General features: G+C 37.2%; 1 protein-coding gene across 4 annotated transcripts in view; it reads right to left on the bottom strand.

Annotated features, from left to right (window-relative positions):
- The window catches only part of LOC129757648 (protein TANC2), a 392,643-nt gene that overhangs the window by 24,842 nt on the left and 343,463 nt on the right, over positions 1 to 24,338 (bottom strand). The gene's annotated exons all lie outside the window — the stretch shown is intronic.

Raw genomic sequence — 24,338 nt, 5'->3', positions numbered from 1 at the left:
TCAGAATCTCATCCATTACGATTAGAAAAAGTAGCGGTGATAAAATACATCCTTGTCTCACTCCAGCAGTTACCGGGATTGGTTCGGACAAGACACCATCGTGCAAGACCTTGCATGAAAATGCCTCGTATTGTGCTTCGATGAGATGGACTAGTTTCTCTGGGACCCCTCGTCGCCTTAGAGCCGCCCAGATGTTTTCATGGTTGAGTCGGTCGAATGCTTTTTCGAAATCAACGAACACCAGCAGAAGAGAGTCCTGGAATTCGTTGATTTGTTCCAGTATGATTCGTAGCGTTGTGATGTGGTCCACACATGATCGTCCGGATCGGAATCCAGCTTGTTGCCGTCGGAGTGTAGCGTCGATTTTCTCCTGGATCCTGTTCAGGATCACTTTGCAGAGTACTTTAAGGGTTGTACAGATCAACGTTATGCCTCGCCAGTTACCGCACTCTGTCAGGTCTCCTTTCTTCGGGACCTTTACGAGGATACCCTGCATCCAGTCGGCCGGGAATGTTGCAGTATCCCAGATGTCAGCGAAAAGACGGTGCAACATTTGTGCTGACAGGGCAGGGTCGGCTTTCAGCATTTCAGCAGGGATACAATCGATCCCAGGTGCTTTGTTGGATTTCATGTTTTTGATTGCCGCTTCTATTTCAGCCAGCGAGGGCGCTTCCGAGTTGACGCCATTTATGCGACTTACTGTAGGCGCCTCGAGCTGCGGGTTCTGTTGGCCATCGCTATTCGTGACTCGGAAGAGTTGTTCGAAGTGCTCAGTCCATCGTTTGAGCTGATCTGTTCGATCGGTCAATAACTGACCTGCTCGGTCTTTCAGCGGCATTCTTGCATTAGTCCTTGCACCACTGAGGCGGCGAGAAATTTCATAAAGTAATCGGATATCTCCATTGGCGGCGGCTCTTTCCCCCTCTTCGGCTAGGGAGTTTGTCCAGGCTCTCTTGTCTCGTCTACAAGCTCGTTTAACTGCCTTTTCCAGCTCCGCATATCGTAAGCGGGCGGCTGATTTGGCTGACCCGGTACATGCCTGCTCAATTCCGACTTTCGCCTTTCTCCGATCATCGACCATCCTCCAAGTTTCATCCGACATCCATTCACTTCTTCTTCCACAAACTTTACCGAGAGTACCATGGCTCGTCGTGATAAAGGCATTCTTGATTCCACACCACTGTTCTTCGACTGTTCCGTCTGTCGGCAGCTCCGAGGCTCGGGATTCTAGCTGTTCAACGTATGCCCTTTTCACCTCTGGATTCTCCAACCGGCGGACGTCGTATCGACACCCGACTTTCTCCTCGCGCCGGTCAGATGCAATGTCTGCGCTTCGCTTGTTGCGGACATCAAGAAGGCTCCTTCTCCATTTTCGGCTGATGCAGATGTGGTCAATTTGATTTTCTGTTCGGCCATCTCGGGATACCCAAGTGACCTTATGTGCTGGTCGATGGGGGAAGAGCGATCCACCGATCACCATGTTGTTGTTGCCACAAAATTCTACAAACAGCTCTCCGTTTTCGCTCATCTGTCCTAAGCCATGGCGCCCCATGATGCGCTCAAGGTCTTGATTGTCGGAGCCAATCTTTGCGTTGAAGTCGCCCAAATGGATTTGAATGTCACCCTTCGGAATTCTCTCTACCACGCTGTTCAGTTGACTGTAAAACTGCTCTTTCTCCTGCAAATCGGCAACGTCAGTTGGCGCATAACACTGGACCATTGTAAGGTTTCTAACCCGTGTTCTAAATCTGGCTACGATTATTCTTTCGTTTATCGGTTCCCATCTAATGAGGGCCGCGTAGGCCTGCGGGCTTAACAGGAAACCAACTCCTCGTTCCCGAGTAGCATGTTCTCCTCGTATGCCAGAGTAAAGCAGGACTTGCCCGGATTGAGTCTTGTGTTCTCCAGTATTAGGCCAACGGACTTCGCTCAGTCCCAGAATTTCAAGCTTGAGGCGGCTAGCTTCTCTAGCAAGTTGAGCCAGCTTGCCTTGTTGGGCAAGGGTTAAAACATTCCAAGTTCCAATTCGTGTCCGTGTTTTCATGCTAAAAGTCGTCGCCAAAGTTCCAGATCGGTCATTTCTTTCGGATTCCGTAACAAGTTTATGAATCGGGAGCAGTAGGTTGTTAGCCTAAAGTCCCTATCCCGCGATGGGGCTGCCATCTTGGACTTAGCTGGCGGGAGCCGCATTTCATAAGTTCAGCCGCTTGCTGCAAGACAGACGCTGTTTGAGCCGCCCCTGACCTGGAGAACAGACGCTCGGTTGTTGTTGCACGCCGCCCCTGACCTGGGGAACAGACGCGTGCGGCCACCTTCTCAGTCTGCATGCGACCAAAGCATCCACCGGGGTTGGGTACCCGATCTCCGCTTAGGTTACTCGCACCCCAGCCGGCACCGCGGGGAGGTAGAGATAGGAGTTGTGAATAAGAGGTGATATGACCACTATGGGGTCTCGTGTTGCACATTATCCACCGTTTACCAGCCAAAAAAAAAAAAAAAAAAAAAAAAAAAAAAACACCATTTTCACAATTTTTTTCTAGAGCTATCGTTCAAACCAATGCATTCAAATTTTTTACCATCGAGTAATTTATTTATACCCATTGTCCACCAACCCAAATGAAATTTCCAGAACGTAGTGTTTTTTTATCGGGACCAAAAATGTGAAAAGTGGAATTTAATGTTTTATGTTGTTCTGATTTCGACTGATTTTTGTTGATATGACCCAACGTTTCGAGACTAGGTTGGTCTCATCCTCAGGGAAAAAATATAGTCATCTTTATGTGGCTTTTGTGAAGACTAATGTCTTACACTGTTGAAGAATTTCCTGTTCGAACAATAATTAAAAAATTACGATAAATTTAAAAACTTAATCAACGGCGATTTTGAAAGACTGAACAAACGACTTTTTCAAAATGAAGTGTGTAGTGTGTACACTTAATTTTGAAAAAGCCGTTTGTTCAGTCTTTCCAAATCGCCGTTGAAAAGTTCTGTGAGATAGTTTTTAAATTTATCGTTATTTTTAATTACTGTTCGAACAGGAAAATCTACAACAGTGCCAGACATTAGTCTTTACAAAAGCCACTAAAGATGACTATATTTTTCCCTGAGGATAAGACCAGCCTAGTCTCGAAACGTTGGATGAAATACAATAATCATCATTTCGAAAATAGACTGCAGTGCCGATTTCAAAAAAGAAAATCAATACCATGTTGAATTTAATTTTCATTTGATTAGTAGATGATGTTTGTAAATTTACAATCAACAGTTATTCATTTTATTGCATCGAGTGATTATTCTAGTGGACAAAATATTATCAATTTTTGTTATTTTTTTTCCACTCTAACCTCCGATGAGCAAATCACAAACTCCTGATTTCTGGTCATAATTATATGGAGTGTGTCACGAATTTGGGGCTATGCTCAATATGTATTTGTACGAGATGATTAAGTTAACTTTGAAGCATTAGTCGTAAATTTAATGTTAAACATCATCTCATAATGAGTGAAAGTCCATTTCCAATGTCCAATTGATCAGGCAAAGGCGCACAATATTGGCAGTGATTAATAATAATAGATCAATGCCTTTCACGAGTTATTCTTATAATAATCCCGACGAAAAATCGTTGTTTGAAGAGACTGACTTCAACCTGACAAGGCCAAGTCGATCTTTAGACATGAAATCTTTTGAGCAACTGTATCAGAGTACATTTCCCACCAAAACAGCAAAAATTAATATCACTAATCACTAATCACTAATCGTACTTCCATAGCCAGAACTTATGTCTGAGTCCCAAAGAATAATAAAAGTGACTTATTATTCTTCTTGTCTTCGTTCATGTTTTTAATTATTTTATGCTTGCTTATGCTTATGCTTATGCTTATGATACGTACACAGCCAGATCTTGTCAGCATCCCGGTGAATAGTGAAAATACATTCACTATTCATCTTATCAAGGCCGGGCCCACTGTGCAGTATTGGACGCAGAGACGACTGGAACCAGGGGAGGAAGAAACGTGGACAACAGTACCATACGTTCCCATGATTATTTGATATTCATTCGTTGGGAGCATAGATGCTAAGATATTTCTATGCTCCTTGGTGTTGGGCCTTGCTATTCTTCCTTCAGGGGATGGAAATGAGGTTTTTCTACATAAAGTCCAAAATTTAACAATACAATAATTAAAGAAATTCTTCTTTAACCATCATACACTGTTTAATTTTGGATCCCTGTACCTTCATCTCAGGTCATCGACCATGGTTATAGCGCCATTGCTCGCTCTTGGAAAGATTTGAAAGAGCAGAGAAATTATTAATACAGCGCCGAAATCCTTAGGATTTTTCCATTCTAAAAGATTTCAGCGCCAAAAAGAATACATACACATATGGACATTGATATAATAGAAATATTTTTCTTCCTACATTTGTCATCATTAACAAAAATAGTTCCTAATTGATCATTGTTCATAAAAAGTTGAATAAAGAGCTAAAACATGGATATCGTTAAAATATCAAAAAATTCTTTGTTGAAAATTAATAATAATAAAATATGAAATGCACAATTGTTTCGAATTTACAAATGTGTTACGTAAATGAACAAAACGTTATTATTCACTTTACCCTACTTTACCGCTTAACATCTGATTTGTGGGCGACTATTCTACTGGTTGAAACTGCAATAAAATATTAATATTAACATATTAAACTCCATGCGCCAATCATGCTTTTCAAAGGATGAAGGTGAGCCGCGGCATGGCAATACGCTGAAAAAAGCTGTGATTATATGATGTTGTTCATTTTTTTTTGTGAATAGGTACATATATGGAAAACATTAAGTGCATAACAAGTTACAAATTAGAATACTAAACCATCCTTCATTCGAGATGCTGAAAATAAAGATTTTTTTAAAGAAATTTAGCTGAGATTCACCTTTTAACTATCTCCATTAAATTACTATCCCTATTCGCCAATCTGCATCGTAGACATTTCGTAACATTATCCAAAATGTCGTTTTTTGAATAGAAAGGAGCTGGCAAAAAATGAATCGAATTCTGCACTTTTTGAAGAATACCTAGTTATTTACACCCTATATAAAATATACAAGCAAAGCTGAGCATTTTTTCCATTAAATAACGTTATGTTTAATTTTTGAGATTCTTACAGTAGGTATATCGGAAAAACAAATTCAGAAACGAATCAATGATTTTTTTTCTTTTTTTCAAAAAATGTAGAAAGAGAAAAAAACCAATACTTTCATGCAAAAATACGTAAGAAATAACTCAACAATATATTCAAAGCCGTTATTAGACAGTTTTATTAGCAGAGGCAGTGTATTGATTGATTGAATTGATGATTTTTAGATATAGTTATATGGTGTCCACCACAGATGTTGGAATATATTTTATTCCATGGTTCCCTGTCCTATTTAAAAATACTGTTATGAGCTGTTTAAGGTGCCAAACATTCAGTTGCTGTATGATAATGGGTTGAATTATAAAGAATGAAATGTATTTGAATACATGTACTTTAAAGATAAAAATTAAAAAGGTAAAAAATAAGTTATTGTTATTTTTCTTTACCATACCATTAATTTGTATGAGTTTTTAACTGATAGCTATATTGAAAATCATAAAAATCCTGAAAATGAGATGATGTTATATAAATACAAAAATATAATAATATTATTGACGAAGAAGTTAAAAAAACAGGACTAAAAAGATTCATGATTGATGAAAAGTTAAAAAAAAACAAAACTTAAAAATGAAGAAGTTAAAAAAAAGATTTATATCATTTTTGATTGCTAAAAGTAAAACGTGTAGGTATACACCGCAGCAATCTCAAAAAATATTTAAAAGAAGTGGAGGTATGGGTAGACTAAGCGGAGCTGTATTGAAAAGCGCGTCAAAATAGGCAAAATTTAGATTATTATGTATTTGTTTTTGAAGCAGATTTAGTATAGTATCAATATTTAAGTTTAAATGAGTTCAACAAAATATACAGGTATTTGTTGTTTTGATTACTCTGATGAATTGGCAACGTATATACTTGGTGGTTCAAGCTTTTAGCTGTTCGTGGGAGGTAAACGCCTAAATGTATACTTCATATAGTTTCGTTAAGATGAAAAAGCTCCGTAGTATTATATTTCGGGGGAGTGAGCTTTTTCTTGCAACTTATCTTGCATTCAATCTTTCATGTATTTGAATCATTCACGGGTTGCTATTCAAATTAAATTCGCCAACATTTCAAAAAATTCAGCTCAGATTGTGAACTTTTATTACAAATATTTACAAAAAGAAAAATTAATAATTGAAGGAAAACCAGTATGGAGGAAAGAAATAGAAAGCAGATACTTATCTTATATTTCAACCAGGAATCCTCTCCCGTTGCTGAAGTCCAGATCATCATTTGGCTGCATAATAATATACAAGTTCGTGCCGGAGGGCGTAGCACCAGCCCTTGCATTTCAATCACTTGAAATTATTATCGAGTTTTAAACACTTTTTCACTTGATTTCACACAACATTTTACAATTACAGGTTGAAAACTTAACTACAATTAACTAACCCACAACATAACAATGTAAAATGCAATTATTCGGGTAAATTTCAGAATTTTTAATCAAGATAAAATTTTGCTACCATCAACACGACAGTGTTCCCATCAACCACCTGCCGTTCATGTTTTTAATTATTTTAACATAAAAACATTAAAATAATCAAAAACATAAAATGGTTGGGCCTACCATGGAGCAGAGAACGCAGAGACATCCGGAACACAGGAACAGGAAGAAACGTGGACCACCAGTACCATACGTTTCAAATGGGCAGTATCGTTGGAAGCATGCTAAGAAAAATGCTCCTTGATGAAGAAACCAAACTTAATGTAAAGTAACTTCGCCAATCGCTAGGACTGTTCTTCGGTGGCTGGAAATGATTTATTTTGTCCACAGAAATCACAAAACCTAGAAATAGAAGCATTTTGAATAGTTGATGTGAAAAAATAAAATTATAAGCTTTATCTTTCTGTTGATCTGTTTTGGATTTCTGTGTATAATCATTTCTGGTCATTGACCAAGGATATAGCGCCTTTACTCGCTCTTGCAAATAAAAAAGAACAACTAAAACATTAGAAAAAAATCAAAACCTTTCGAGATCTATTAGAAACTCGAAAGGTTTTGATGACTTTAAATTAGATACGATACTCTTGTAACTTGCGATATTTTCTTCAAAAATGTAAAACAAAACACGGAAATATATCTACAACAAAAAAGACAAAAGAAAGAATGATACAAAGAATTTACCATATTCAGGTTCTGAAAACACATTCTTAAATTTAATGGCTTTGGATTCCCTTTAAAAAAACGGTAGCAGTAAAGCAGAATTAAATTTAATTCTATTCAGAACCAAATTTTTGGATGGAAATTTGCAATAGTGCAAGAAGGAATGTTTGTGATACAAATTATTATACAATTACTAAACATATAAAAAACACAAAATAAAAAGAATTTTAATATGACTTAGCTCTGATAACTCCAGCTGATGATAACTATCTGCAAATAACGGAAACATTTACATCTCCATTCTCTCTCTCCAGTTGCCTGCAACACCGCAATACTTCCGTTTTTAAACTTTCAAAAAAAAGATCGCAGCAATCACAGAATCTGCCAGCAGCAGTTTTTTTTCGGTAGTAAAACAAATAATCACTCATTTTTTGTATATAACGCCATATTTGATACCGAGAAATTCGTTTTGTATTCAATTACACGCATGGATTCCATAATTTCTTCCAATTTTCAAGCACAACTATTAGTCATCATATATCGCCATAATCACCATTAATTTCTTCACACAGAATTCTTATGTCCTGCCGAAGCTAGGACTAACTATTTTTCACTAATTCAAACATTCACTACAGAGCTTGTGCATATCTTTCTCTTTTCAAACATTTAGTAAATTATGCCAAAACGCACTTAATGATTTTCACTCACGTTCCCATTCCCCATTTTTCTGAATTTGCATTTAATTTTGCATATTTTTCATAACCATGGTACAAAATGAACGCCGACCTGGGAGCTGCGTTGGGGGAACGCTGAACTTTGAACGGCACCCCGCGATAAGCTTCCCTGTATGATTTAACCGGAAAATTCACTCAAAACTAATATTCTCGCAAATTCTCAACTTCATTTTTTCCCGAAAAATAGTTTGAATCATTTAATTTAGTAAAACTTAATTTTTTGAAATTTTTCTGCCTCAAAACAGCAAAAATTAATATGTACACAAATTATTTGACAATAACTTCATTAAATCTTTATGTTTTCTTAATCATATGAACAACCCCAAATCAATTAAATATGAAAATTTGTTGGTGGCAAGGGGGTATGTATAAGTGAATTTATTTGGAGCCAAAGGGCTTAATTGCAAAAACTAAAAAAAAACATGTGTCACCTCAAATAACGTCAAATATACGTGTTTTTTTTTGTAAAAGTGGTGTCAAATGATTTGTTTTCATTTAAGAAGCTTATACTCATTAAAAAAAGTTCATAAAAAATATTTATGGAATTTATTGGAACACAACGAAGTTTAAGTGCTTTTTTCTCTTATACCTCTTTGGCTCCAAGGCCTCACTTAATGATTTTTCGGGTGGGAAAGTTTAAGAACCAAAATTAAAAATGGAAAAATATCGCACAATCGCGTAATTCATAAAAAAAAACACCAAAAAGATACAAAACCAAGGTAGTGATGTGGCTTTATTCTTTTGGTGGAGCAAAATGGCTTGAAATCAGCTTCTCTCCTAGGAACTTTTTCTAATTCATATATTATCAAAAAAGAAGGTATAGGGGAGAGTGGGGATACTTGATCCCTTTTTCTTATTTTCACCATATCTTTTTGGAAAAATTTAGCAACTCGCCGTCTTTGACATTTTATGACAGCTTGTAACTTCAAGTTTCTATGCTCCAAAAATTAGAACGATACTTGAACCCGTTGATGAACTAGAACCATTTTCGATAGAGTTAAAAAATTGCGATTTTTTCGAAGTTAGGGGAGACTTGATCTTTTATTCAGGAAGCCCTAATCCTTGTATAAAAATCAAACAAAACCCCAAGATAGAATGTTAATGGACTATTTTGGTCATGTTTGTTCTCATTTCACAATTTATAGCAGACATAAGAAGAAAACTCTATAACTTTGTCTCAACGCTAATAACATTGCATACTTAAAGGCGCAATTTTTTATAATTTAGAGAAAATTAATTATTTTTGCTCTTTTCTTCAGACAATTGTTTGATACATATTAGTTTTTGGATAAATATTAGTAATTTCGTAATCAGCAATCATAACGATCAATTCAGAAGAAGAATATGCCGTTTGGAAGGGGGATCAATTATACCCAACTCTAGGGGATCAATTGTACCCATAATCAACATTTTAGAAAACTTTTTCTGAAAAAAGTTGAGAGTTTTTCATTGCTTTGAAAATATGGCTTTATGAAGTTCATTTTACGCTCGAACGATGGATACATTGGAACACATATTTTTTTCATAATTTTCTCATGTAAGGAACATTTTAAAGTGATGAAAAAAGATCTTCAAATTACATTTTGAGAATTTTTTCAAACAAAGTTCAATAACTCAAACAATTATTTTGTTAAAATTTTTTAAACTACAAGTATTGTTATTTTGCTCATTTTGGCACATTTTTCTAGAACTTATGATCTTTGTAAGACATTCCAGTTTCGAGATATAGCTAAGGAATCAAGTATCCCCAGGGATCAAGTATCCTCATTCTCCCCTAATTTGTGAAAACATTAAGTTCTAACTTCAAAAATCGATCAAAGAACTTTTATGAGTAGGTTCGCAATCTTTCGAAAGAAAATTTGAATTAGCTTCTACTTGAGGTATGTTTAGCCTCCCAAGGATTCCGAGGCTTAACTGTGCAAGCTATCCGAAGGAGTTTTTTTTCTTTCATCCCTTTGGCTCATTCATTATTCTCATAGATAATCAGCGGTTACCAACTACCATTGATGAATACCTATGGAACACCTTTCATTAAGCTTTGTACGTACCTCTCTAACAGTACTTTGATGCAATAACAAACGGTTTCTTTGCGTACCTATCTGCGAATTGAAATCTGCACGTCAAAAGCAAGGCCAATGGAGGTGCAAATGGTAGTTCTCTGTTGAAATTCAGTCATACTAATTTGAACAATGCGAGCGTTACCTGGAATGGGTAATTCGGTAAGAATTCCCATCCCTTTTCAGATTGACTGTATCAAACGTATTAGGAAGCTTCAAATTATAATTATTCGGATTTTATTCTCATATAAATAATAATAAGACTTAACCTTTAAACAAGACATTTTTTTCTAACAAAACATACATTTGTTTAGTTAATTTTTTTATAACGAACATCATTTTTTAAAATGTGAGCCTTCTTGTCCTAGCGTTTTTAGTCAATAAATAAATGGTAGGTTTCGTGCCTTTCACCGACGTTCAAATCTCTAGAGTATTTCTGATTCTCACGCGGCTGGCCGATCACAACAGCAACATCGTCAGGCCACTAGTCGTCGATCTACAACCGTATTGACGAGATATGCAAAATAATGTCCACCTCATGGACTTTTTTTTCACCAACAACATCCACAAAAAAAAAGGCAAACGAAAATTGTCGTCCTAAAGACAGAGTTTATGCAGCGCGACTGCATAATCATCGCACATTTGGTTTGATTGATGTGACACTTTGGCTCAGGTTTTGCACCGGGGCAGTCGTCATCATCATCGCCATCACCAGCACGAGGCCGCCGGCCAGGGCAATCGGTCATCTAGCCGCCGCGGCCAGTTAGATTAGTGTGGTACCTACCTGATTGATGTCAATAGGCGCAGATCAAAGTGTTGAACTCGTTATATTCTCGGTGTTTAAACATCATCGGAATATTGGACTCGTTGATGACATTTTCGTATGAATGTTTGCATATGTTCGTATGTGAAAACATGCTAAGAATATGTCACTCCTTCAAACGACTAAACGGCATTGAGCGCAAATGATTGAGTTGATTGATTCGCTTCTAATTAATAATTGAAGACATAGCTGATATATAGTGAGAGCTTCTAGGGCAATCATTTAATTTAATGCATTGAATATGACCTCGAAACCAATAAAAGTGGACTTTTTTTAATCTCGAAAATCATGCATGCCTTATCGGTGAAAAGTGATGTCTTTTTTAGCTAGAACTTCTTGATAGTATGAAATTTTGTAGACAGTTAGAAGAAATGAAAGATGGAGGACATCAATTTTCATCATAAGGCCGATAAATTAGGTAATAAACATAAATTACGGTGATTAATCTCTTCATAAGGAGTATATTCGAAAAAATGCAACACTTTGTTTTGTGAATTACTTTTGAATACATGAATGGAAATTGATGAAATTTGCAGCGACGCTGCCTACTAACGTAAGGTTTACATGTACACATTTTTTGTGACGTTTTGTTCAGTGGTTTTTGAAATAGCGTCCTATGAAGAAGTTTTTCGATTTTTATTTTTGGGCACCATGTGCGCCATCTTTAATGTATACTTTCAACCAATGTTCTGAAAATCAATCATTTTCACTGAGCCATGCTTGACTACATTCGGAAGGGAAAAAATCGTAGCAGTCAATTTTTCCTTCTTCAAGCAAAACATTCAAACAATTAATTTATGCATGACAACGACGCTCCTATATTTCAAACATTCTTGAAAAAACAAGCTATGGCAGGTAGGGACGCAGACTATCAGCAACCGAGCGTCTCGATAGTGATTGCCTTCCATGATGATTTTCAAACTCCTAGAATCAGAACTGATATGTATCAGTTTTGAACTATGTATGAAGGCTATCAGATGAAAGTCTACTTTTCGCTTTGCGTAGAAGGTACAAATTGCTGCTAGCTAACCGCAATGAAGTGCCAAGCCCGTGCTTCAGGTTTCGTCAACATGCGGTCTTAGCATTTCTTCAAATTTTCCTTTTGAAACATTCATGATTGTCTATCAATAACAAACATGATCGACAATTATGCTAGGCTAAATGGTTGTGAATCAGTCAGTGAGCGACGCTCAGAATGTATCAACAATTATGTCGATCACCTCTGATTGACTACGTTACGAACAGCAAAGGGCGCACATGATGCCGCTCGGTTGATTTTTGTGTATCTAGTTAGTGTTAATTTTTGAAAAACGTACAACCTTAACCTGAACCACGTGGGTATCGCAGAAATCAAAGAAGACTTTTTCTAGTTTGAAATGAATCCTGATTGCTTTTCTTGAGCGATATCCGGTCCATTCCTATCAACCACCCTGTTTTCTTAACCAAGGCTTTTTTTTGAATGCGTTTTATGTTTTCTGAAGCTTTATCTACAAAATGATTAAAGTTTTTTTTTAATTTGGTCGAGGTTATGACACATTTTGACGATTGTCCTCCTTCGGTACAAAAACAACATATTTGACTTTTTATCACTCCACCACAGTTTTCGCGTAATGGCACGATTTTAGATTCAACCAAAACATAGTATAAAGTGGTATAAACTTTGTGATACCTATTGAAGTGCTATGCAGGGAAAACGGTAGCATTTGGAGGCAGTCTTCTTTATATATTTAAATATTAATCGTGCCAATCGTTATGAATAACTGACTGATTTGCAGATTCCTCCCCAGCAAACATTTATGAATGTATAACGCAGGAACAACAGAATTATTCAAACAAATATACCAGATTAAATGATTGTATTAAACTTACCAAAATAGCATATAGCTACAAAAGTGGAGGCGATATATATACAATGACAAGATTCCAACGATTCGATTTTCCAACAAAAAGCAAAATAAACGAAAAAAAATTTCCTCGATCGATTTGAACTCCAGTCCTCCGAGTTAGCAGACCGGTATCTTACCACGATGCCAACTCATCAATTGATATGGTTAACGCTAAAGCTCTATAGGTGAAATTTTCTCTTTAAGAACCGGTCAAAGGAAGAGACCGGAGAGAGTGTCAATTGAAAGACCGCCCATTTATCGTAATTCAGTTCACTCAAATCGTAAATGTCGAATGAACATATTATCAACTTTTTGGAGACATATTTACGAATTGACTAAACTGCTATCCGATTCAATTTTTTTTGCCTAAAGCTTGTCGTAAATGAATAATAGAAAATCACTCAATACCAACGTGTTTACGATAGTTAATGAAAATGTCTTAATATTCGATTTGGATTATCATTTCTATTACGATTTCATGTTAGCTGGGTCGGATCGTCAGCCTCTTCAAGTAGCAGACATCATTTTTTTCAATTTTTCGCCTTGTTTATCTCCGAAAAATATAGGCGATACTTTTTAACAAAAAAATTCTGACTGGAAACCTCTCAGGTGCCCACTAAAGAGTTCGGTTTGCTGTCTATTACGAAATTTTTCAAAATATCTCCCCACTAGCGGTTCAAATATTTTGCGCACGATTTGACTACCGTATTTTGTTTATTTTACCGGTGGGCAGCTTTTCTATCTAGTGGAAATGAAGTTAGTCATGTTTATTAGTCAGCTAGACGTACCACTCAGAGCATTGTACAAAGCTGATAAAATGCTAGTTGCATTTTAGAAGAGTGGTAAAATTCTAATATTTTCTAATGCAAGATTGACGACATTTCTGACATCATTCAAAAAAGTCTATGCGTATTTGATATTAAAGAATTGAACTCATTAAAGTATTTAGTTGAAGACTGAAAAACGATTTGACTTATGCTTGAAGAAATATCAAAGATTCCATTTACTTAAAATGTCCTTTAAAATTTCGTCAAAATGCTTTTTTTTTTGGTTATGGTTGAATTAAAACCAAAACCTCTATATTTAAAATCGTTGTAATGTTTTGCCAAGAGGTGCACAAATTTATTAAATAGAAGGTAAGAGTAGGCGTGTGCTTAACGGTTAACAATGAAGAGAATAAATAGTAGTTTTGAGTGAATTTCCCGGTTGAATCATACATGGAAGCTGTTCATTGTTCACAATACTCTTTCGATTGCACAACCATCAAACAACAAGTTTGAACACTCTCCGATTTTTCGATTGCAAATGATCATCCAGTTGGTTTTATTGAGATTCAGACACAATTTACTCTGTTTTAGGAAACCTGCAATATTTATCAAATCAGCATTTGCTTTTTGAATAACAAGCTCTAAGTCATTTCCACTCCTGTATTTTCATTACATCAAATCTTCAAAATGCTTCTGAGTTTGCGAGATCAATATTGCAGAATAAAATTTAATAGTAAACAACGACTTCATAGAAAATTTCGGGACGTGTTTCTTTTGACGTTGCGTTTTTTCGTTTAGGTATTTTTTCACGAGAAACAAATTTGTTTATCCGAAAGTTTATAGCATTCAGAAAATCAGAAAGCCTTAATTCGCATTGTAATGTGCTATCATTCCTAATCTGTAAGAAGCCGATTGATGAGGGTCCACTAAATATGTATTGTAGCACCACTTTTCTCGGACGATATCCATCGTGAACCCAGCTGTCTACAGATTGGTGAGCTCGTTCCTTTTTCATATGATTTAGTAATTGTACATTTTAATTCATCATCAATCCTATCTGCCAAATAGGATTTCCTTAAAGCATAACGTTTCCCCTTCCTATCTGAACACAGCATTCTGGGTCGTATGAGTTCTCTGAACCCGAAAAATGTCTTTAGACACATTCCACGCGCTTGTACCGCTCACAAGTGATTTTTATACGTTACCGTATCAAAAAATCTCAAACTTGTCAATAATTTTGATAATTCAAATCACACAAAACCAACGAAAAAAGAGAGAAAAAATGTTTTACATGTTTTATATAAATTTGAAAATAATTCTTTTCGTTGGAAAAAGTGTAAATGTTGACAACTTTTACAAAATAATTGATTTAAATATATGGATTGATTGTTTTTGCTTTTTTTTAATACGTTTTGAAGCCAACAAATACTCCTTCATTGTGTAGAATTTTTTTTTATATCCAATTGGGCTGTTTTCAAAGGCGAGCAAAGTCGCAAAATAAGGAAACTTTTAAATTTCACGAGAAAACTTAACATTGTAATACAATAAAAAACAATATTTTCTTCGAAAAAGATGAGAGGAACACTAAATTTTTGTAAAATTTCATAAGAGATTTTTTTTTGGATGAGTCTCCAATTAAAGACTGTGAGAAACAGTAGTAATTTTAACGTATGATTCCTCAATATGTTGCTATTCAAGTGCCAGTCAAAATAAGGGAAAAGTTAGGAAAAGATACTGAAAATTTATGATTTTACAAGTCAGAATAACAAAATATAACTTTCAAAAGCGTACATAAAATTTGAAGGCTCTAAAGAATTTTTCAAAATAAATTGATATTTCGTGATGTGAATTCAGTACACTACCCTGTTATGTTTTAACTGAGTGAATTCACGTCATAACTTGAAAGAGGCATAACTTTGTTCGTTGTTGTTCAATCGAGAAGCTATGAACATCAAATTGTGGGAAATTGTTTTTTCTACAATTTATTTGAAGACACTAATATTCTATTTCCACGGAGAAAACAGAAAATCTAAGTAAAATGTACTGAAGTCAAAAATGGTCAATTCTAGCGTGAATTCACGTCACAAAAGTAATCGATCACAACACAAACAACTTTGACTTTTTAATGATCAAATTATATTCGTTTTGAAGGAAATTCAAATTGCGACCGTTTGCTACTATTTTTCATTCTCAAGTAAATTGGTTGACTTCTAGAATGATAACAGCTCCTAAAAGTCCGGAAAAGCGTGGAATGTGTCTTTAGCTGTTTCAGATTATCCTCATAATGATTACATTGACTTGTCGCGGTGTGCATTGTAATACCACACTGATCTTCAATAGCAACACTTGAAATGAGTATTGAATCCAAGTACTCATTCTGGCATCTCGTGTTATTATTATTATTATTATGGTTTATTTTAGACATTTTACCACTCCTGGGGTATTCGTGTCTTTGTAAAAATTACATTAATATTAAATACTAAAAAAAAAAAAATAAAAAAAAATACAACTACTAAACTACTGCTAATTAAAATTAATTTAAACCTATTTAAAGATGTTCGAATAGTTTACCCTCTTTCAGAAATTTTATGAGATTGTTTTCCTTGTCTGCATCATTCGCCAAAACCTCATAGATCGTCCCTGTTATGTTGTACCTTTTTCGGGGTTCTTCGTAGCCTTTACAGTCGATGAGGATGTGTTCAACTGTTCTTATGACGCTGCAAAAAGAACAAGTTGGCGGGCTGTTGCGTTCGAATAAATATGAATGTGTGAATCTAGTGTGTCCAATGCGCAACCTGGTTAGAACACGTTGTTCGGAAGCGCATTTACGATCAACATATTTGGTTGGATAAGGTTTGTTGATGCGTAAAAAACATCTCGATTGCCACCAGGTTGTTGTCCATTTATTCCAAATTTGTCGTCTTATTTCGAAGACTGCATCCTGAGATGGTAATGGGATATTTTGAGGAGGAATTTTACGAGCCTCATTTGCATGGAAGTCTGCTTTATCATTCCCAAATATTCCTGAGTGTCCTGGTATCCACGCGAACACCACATTTCGGGTCTGGATCAATTTTTCGATTTCCTGAATCCATGGGTGTTTGGAGCGCCCTCTTTTCAGAGCGTCAAGGCAACTTGCTGAGTCGCTCAATATCAAATTTTTCCCATCTGGTAAACTTTCTGCTACAGCCTTTTTAAGTGCGTATGCTTCAGCCGAAAATATGCTACAACTACCCGGAAGTGGAAATTCCATTACAGTTTCTCCATCAACCAGAGCTGCTCCTGTTCCATCGTTAGTCTTAGATCCATCAGTATAAATGATATTATAATCGTGGTATTTATCATTTATAAACGCTTTGAAAGTCGGAACAACTTTTTGTCTGCATGTCCCAGCTTTCAGACATTGTTTGATTCTGTCATCTATTTGAGGTTCTTTAAAATTCCATTCGCGGTCTATGCATCGCCTTAGTTTTGATATTGTAGGGATTGTACAGCCAGTTGTGTCATAGTACAATGTTGAAATTCTGGCAAAAGACATAAAATTTGCTTCGTTCAATTTTTCGCTTAATCGGATTACAAGCTGAGCTATTCGCTGAATAACTAGCATATCAAAGGGAAGACAGCCAGATTCAGAATGAATGGATGTTACTGGACTTGATCGAAATGCACCAGATGCAAGTCTTACTACAGCGTTGTAAGTAGGGGCAAGAATTTCAAACATTTTTTCTGAATTTTGACTAAGGAAGCCCACTCCATACAGCAGTTTTGAAACAATCAAAGAAAATCCGGTGGTAAGAAGTATTCTGCGGTTCCCTCTTTTCAATTTATTTCCTAAAATTCTTAAAATTCTTATTCGGTTTTCACAGCTTCTTTTAATCAAGTTAAAATGTTGAATGAAATTCATTTTTTGATCTATGAGAATGCCTAAAATCCTCATCTTCCTTACTCTTGGTATCACTACTCGATTAAGTTTTATGGCACGACCACGTTTCCGATGTTTAATGTTACATAAATGCATATGTTTGGATTTGTTTGGAGACATTGTAAATCCTACATTTTTGCTCCAAGAGTCTATTTTAACAACAGCATTTCTTAAGAGTTTACGGACTTCTACTGTGTTTGTCCCTTTCACCACTAAAAGCACGTCATCAGCATACAATAAAATGTCAACACCAATTGGAATCTGTTCGAAAATAGGCTGCATGGCCACCAAAAACAAGGAAACCGAAAGAATCGAACCTTGTGGTACTCCGTTCTCAGCAGTACGCAGTGATGAGGTTACACCGTTTGCAAGTACTCGAAATGTTCTATTAGTGAGAAAACTACGAAGCATATTGAGCAATCTACCCTGAATTTTCCACTTTATTAAAGTTTGTAAAATAGCATGTCTACATGTTGTATCGTAGGCTTTAGATATATCCAAGGATATAAGTTCTGTATGTTCATTATCATTGGTGATTAAGAGGTTTTCCAAATCAGCTAAATAAGTATCAACACCACGTCCTGCTCTGAAAGCGTGCTGTCGTATGTCTAGTTTTTGATTACTTTCTAGCTCAGTAACAAATCGACGATTAACTAATCTTTCAAACAGTTTTCCGATGCAGCTAAGTAAAGTAATTGGTCGAAACCCCTCGGGTTTGCTACGGCTACCATCTGGTTTTGGTATGTGAATGACAGTACCTTCTTTCCATTGTTTTGGAAAATCGCCCTTTTCCCAAATTCTGTTGAATAATTCTAAAAGAGCCACTTTGGATGAGTATGGCAACCTTTGCAGTAGAGGGTAACCAACATCATCGTTTCCTGTAGATTTACCACCTTTGCGATTCAATGCCCACATTAATTCTTCAATTTTAAAATCCATATTATATTGTCGTTCAAGATGAGGTCGATCCGTTTTATCAAAGATGGATTCAGCTTTCTTTTTCATGTTGACATATTTTCTTGGATAATTGGCATCAGATGATCTTTGCTCATATTCATCAGCCAAGGCATTGCTTGGCTACTGTAGTACAATTATCAGTAAAACCTGTGGAAAGATTCAGTATTATGTTGTTTGATGGTCTCTTACCTCGGAGGCGATTAATACGATTCCAAATCATTGATGATGTACTTTCAGGGTTTATAGACTGAACAAAATCTTCCCAACTGTGTTGTTTCGCATCTCGAATTATTCTACGGCAAAATAGACGCGATTCTTGAAATTTCTTAAGCATCTCTGTTTTTCGGGGATCATTCTTGTCAAGTCTTCTAAGTGAACGCAAATTTTTACGACGCAATTTTACAGCATCAGCAACTTCTGGATTCCACCAAGGTACTGCCTTTTTTCCTAGTTTATCTGAAGTTTTTGGAATGCTAGCTTCAGCTGCTTGAATAATGACATCCGTGAATCGTTCAACACTAATCGTTTCACCTGGGTTCAGATACAGAGCAGTAAGATGTTCATATAATTCCCAATTTGCTCGTGAATAAATCCATCTTCTTTTTTAGTCAATTCCGATTTTTCTAGTGGGGTTGTTATCACAATCGGAAAATGATCACTGTCGAAGGAATCCGCTAAAACTTTCCAAGAAAATTTCGATGAGACAGATGTTGAGCAAAGGGAAACATCCAAAGCTTGAGTGTTTCCGGTTGCTGGATCCATTCTTGTGTGGAAGCCGTTGTTTAGAACGATCATATCATGATGCATAACCATGTCTAATATGCTGTTTCCTCTACGATGGGCCACACAATTTTTCGTTGACATATAGCTGCCCCAAGCTGGATGATGGGCATTGAGATCTCCTAGCAATAAAATTGGTTGCGGAAGTTGTGTAATGAAATCATTCATATCTTCAGTTGAGATAGTTTCGGATGGTGGGAAGTATACAGAGACGACTGTTACTTCTACAGGGAGATATATTCTGATGGCTACTAATTGGATATTAGACTGTACTGGAATTCTTTCAAACGGTATTCCATTCTTTACTGCTATCGCCACACCTTGTCTGTTGTTTGTCGAGCATGGGCCAAATAATAAAGAATATTCTTGTCCCAGGTATGTAGAAGTCATGTTTATCTCACCGGCATTTGTTTCTTGAAGGCATACTACTATTGGCTGGTAGCAAGAAAGCAGGGTCAACAATTCATTACGATGAGTTTTGATACCACGGATATTCCATTGAACAGCAAATGTGTTGAGACTGTTAATCGATGTGTACTCATGATCTGAATCTGAGTCTTCTGAAGAATAAGAAGTGGAGGCAGAAGGCGATGTCACGTGTGCATTATTTGAAATACTTGCCTGAGGGGGTATCAGGCTCCCTGTGCCAACATCCGCCGGAAGATCATCAGCTGATACATTTGCTGGTACATTTCCAGTCGGGGTCAACACAGGGAAAGGCCTAGTTGCTGGATGGCGCCGCTCGTCGGTTGGAGGTAGAGGTTTGTCTAATAAAGATGGAATGGCTACGGAAGTCATTGTTTCGGATGATCTAGTGAAGATACTTGCCTGAGTGATGTTCAGGCTCCCTGTGCCAACATCCGCCGGAAGATCATCAGCTGGTACATATGCTGGTACATTTCCAGTCGGGGTCAGCACAGGGAAAGGCCTAGTTGCTGGATGCCACCGCTCGTCAGTAGATGGTAGAGGTTTGTTTGCCTGAATAGTGATCAGGCTCCGTGTGCCAGCATCTGCCGGAAGATCATCAGCTGTTTCATATGTTGGTGCATTTTGGGTCGAGAACAGCACAGGGAACAGCTTTGTTTCTGAATGTCGCCGCACGTTGGTAGGTGGAGGAGGTTTGCCTGATAAAGATGGAGTGGCTACGGAAGTCGTTGTTTCAGGAGGTTTGTTTTTGGTACTTGCCTGAGTGGTGTTCAGGCTCCCTGTGCCAACATCCGCCGGAAGATCATCAGCTGATACATTTGCTGGTACATTTCCAGTCGGGGTCAACACAGGGAAAGGCCTAGTTGCTGGATGCCGCCGCACGTCGGTAGGTGGTAGAGGTTTGCCTGATAAAGATGGAATGGCTACGGAAGTCGTTGTTCCAGGTAATCTAATGAAGGTACTTGCCTGAGTGGTGTTCAGGCTCCCTGTGCAAGCATCCGCCGGAAGATCATCAGCTATTGCTGGTACATTTCCAAGCGGGGCCAGCACAGAGAAATGCCTAGTAGCTGGATGCCGCCAAATGATTGAAGGTGATGATGATCTTGGTACAACTAGTTGATGCTGTAGCGTTGATGATAAAGTATATGATGTCTCTGCTGTGTGTACTGATTTTCGATTCATTGTTGTTGGGTTTCTTGAAGAGTTGGTTTGTGTTCGAATGTTAAAATTGTCAAAGGGTTGGGATAAGTGAATTTCGTCAAAGTTTCCGGGTGGGGTGTTGTGGTTTGAATTTGTGGTACCGCTGAAAGGATTTTTGGAAGCCATTTCTAGATCGGTTGTTGATGGTGTGAGTTATTGTTTGCAGTAGGAGTTCCCGGTTTTCGGAAAGGTCTAGTGGAAGTACTTGAGGTCTCAGATATAAAGGTGTTTTCAGTTTCAATTTGTTGGTTAAGATCTGGGCGGTGGTTCGATTTTTTTGGGTCATCATCAGATGTTGATGGAGATATGTCCATAAGTCGCTTTCTACATATGCTTCGATTTGGTGTGTTTGAGCGACGTGGTTTGGGTTTTGGGTGATCAATACGAATTGCGTTCTTTGTATCCAGTCTTGATGTACGGTCATTAATAATATTCTTATCCTTCAAAAGCTCACGTTTTTGCTGCATGTTGGATGAAGTTGATTTCGATCTGGTCTTCAAATTTGCTATTTCTTTACGAAGAGATGACAATTCTTCACGTAGTAAAGCGATTATTTTGTCCTTTTCTGATTCATTGGATGGCAATAGTCGTTCTTGTACTTTACTGGCATATGTTTCATTTTTCCACATAGCATTTACTTCAGCGCGAGCTTCTTTGAATGTGATACCCTTATCCACCTTCAAACGGATCACTGCTTCTTCTTTTTTGAAGAACGGACAGACGTTGCTGACCGGTGAGTGCGTCCCGTTGCAGTGTTTACAGTGAAGATTTTTGTTGCCCGGGTGAGCGTCATCAACTACATGGTTTTCTCCCAACTGCCCTGAGCACGTGAGACATACGGCCGTGCTGTCGCATCGCTTACTCGTGTGGCCGTAAGAGGCACAGCTTCGGCATAACAACGGAGATGGGTAGTACTGTCGTACACTAACTCGCAGTAGACCAAATTTCACATATTTCGGTAGTGTCGTGCTTCGAAACGATAAAACTAATACTGGTGTGTTCTTGAAGGTGTCTTTGTCGACGCGTTTTTTAATACGGCGAACTGCACACACTCCTTGTGGTTCTAACTCACTCAACAAATCCTCTTCCTTTGTTTGGATCGTATCATAATCGTAGACTACACCTTGGACTATATTGAGTGTGGGATGTGATATGACCTCCACAGGGGTTCCGTCAATCAATTTGGTTATATTCACGAGACGTTCCGCTACATATGGTGATGAGGTGCGCAAAACGTATTGAGCTCCTCTGGCTTCCTTAACAGCTTCAACGAGGTTTTCAAAAGATTTTCCAATTGCATCTGTTAACGTTCTGCCAATAATAAATGGGTTCTGTGGTAACGAAGGACGTTTTCCCTGTTGATCATCACATTTCATACGAAGAAGGTAAATCCTAGTAACACCATCATTTTGTTTATTCCTCATGTACGATGGAAGTGTGCTGCTATTAATATCGGGTGGGTCCCGTATGGGCCCAGAGCTTGAGCTCGCCATACTAGAAGGTGTTGTTCAGTTCAGCTTTATTTTGTTCTCTTCGCAACAGAATGATGAGAAACACTAAATATATCTCCCAGTCACGACTCACGATTCACGTTTATTATCAGTGAGAATGAATTACGGAAGAAGCACGTGGATAAAACAAATTTAATAAAAACGTTTATTTCATTAAAAATTACGCAACTTTTCACTTGTCTTTCACCATATGCACTTAGAAACTCCGTTAACTACGTATTTGGCACCAATTTCTGACTTTTAAAGTAGAAAATCAACGAGTTTCGGAGAAAAAACTTTCGTATGGGAAATACACGTCGGTATCAAGCGAGTGCTCAGTAAAAAAACGAGGCATCTCGTGTTGTTCTTGATTATAAGTATCGCATGTATCAGCCAATGCAAGATGTGTGTAGTTTGTAAATAGTCACCCGATGCTATGCTATGCTACCACAACTCTTCAAAATGCTTCTATTTTTAGGCTTTGAGATTTTTGTGTACGTCTCGGTGGTCGAGTGGTTAGCGTGGTAAAACGGTAATCGCTGGTCCACTGATAACATGGGTTCGATTCCCATCTCGGTACTGGGTGTTAAATGTTAATCTTAAGTTGTCCACGTCATTTATTCAGTCTGTAAAGCCTAAATCGGCTAAGACGGTGTATGTCTTTAAATAAATCGTTTTCAGCCACTGAAGAATAGTCCTAGCGATTGACGAAGTTGCTTTACATTAACTAAGAATGGTTTATTTATCAAGGAGCATTTTTCTTAGCATGCTTCCAACGATAGGTACTGCTCATTTGAAACGTATTCTACTTGAGGTCCACTTTTCTTCATGTCCCTGTGTTCCGGATGTATCTGCGTTCTCTGATCCACGGCAGGATTTTATGTTATATACCTGGAATCTTATTAATTACAAATTTTGTTGGAGGTTGAAAAAAATGACAATATTTTGTAACTGTACACAAGAAAATTTTTTACCAGATATATTTACATTGTTGAACATAAAAGATCCAGTTTTTTTTGTCAGAATGCAAATTTTTGTATTTTTGAACTGATTCCGAATTGATATGCTCATTTTTTTTTTAATTTGAGTTCTTCTTTAAATGCTTTTCTAATATTTTTAATTTTATAGTTCAAAATGTAATTCTGAATACTCATCTAGAGATTTTCTGTAAAGTTAACTTATTTTTGTATATTTTTAAATCTTCAGGTTGAAATCAGTCAATCAGTCAGAACCAATATTCATTGATTTAATGCAACAATTCATTGAAAGATAGGAGTAAATAAGCGAGCTTAATTACACGCCGGCAGCGTCGTCGCTCAATTATGCAATGTTTGATTAGCTGAGTTGAGTCATTGGGTAATAGATTACCAACTAACTATCCACCTCCGCAGGGTAAAAAGTTCCACTGACAACATCGTCAAGTAGCTGGCAACTTAATCTAGGCACCTATCTAACTAGTCGTAGACTAAGCTTAGTAAATAGTACATCAAGTGCCACGGATAGTCATCAAGCCATGCAATTTGTATTCTTCGGGCCATTAACATCAAAGGTATCTATGTAGATTTTTCTTCTTTTTCATCCAATTTCAAATGAAGGTGGGGGGAGGGCGAAAAATGGGGGATGCCAAAAGGTTAAACATCATCTGTGGCGAGCTTTTTCTTCTTGCGCCGGAATGGGGGGTTTTGATATGTGCCAATCCAAATCATGCAACACGCTCGTTGTTGCATGAAAGCGTGACGAAAAGTGTCAATTAATGGCTAAACGCGTCAATATTTCATGTTCAAACACGGTAATAATTGTGACTGGGTCTGTTTTGCATCGGCAACAGAAAGCAAAAGACACGATTCAATTAGTTTTTTGCCGCCAATAATACTTATGGCACTCGTTCGTAATGAGTTGAGCTAAGCTTAGCTAAGTTGAGTCGGATTGAAGCTGGATCGCCCTATGGAATACCTTCTTATTGTAGGCGAAGAGTTTGAAGGGTGATAGCTTGCAGCTAAGCGGTGGCATTTTTCGGTCA

The sequence above is a fragment of the Uranotaenia lowii genome, chromosome 3, assembly GCF_029784155.1.
Source record: "Uranotaenia lowii strain MFRU-FL chromosome 3, ASM2978415v1, whole genome shotgun sequence".
Taxonomy (NCBI): Eukaryota; Metazoa; Arthropoda; class Insecta; order Diptera; family Culicidae; genus Uranotaenia; species Uranotaenia lowii.
Note: the sequence above shows the minus strand (reverse complement) of the source record. Positions and strands in the feature narration are given on the sequence as shown.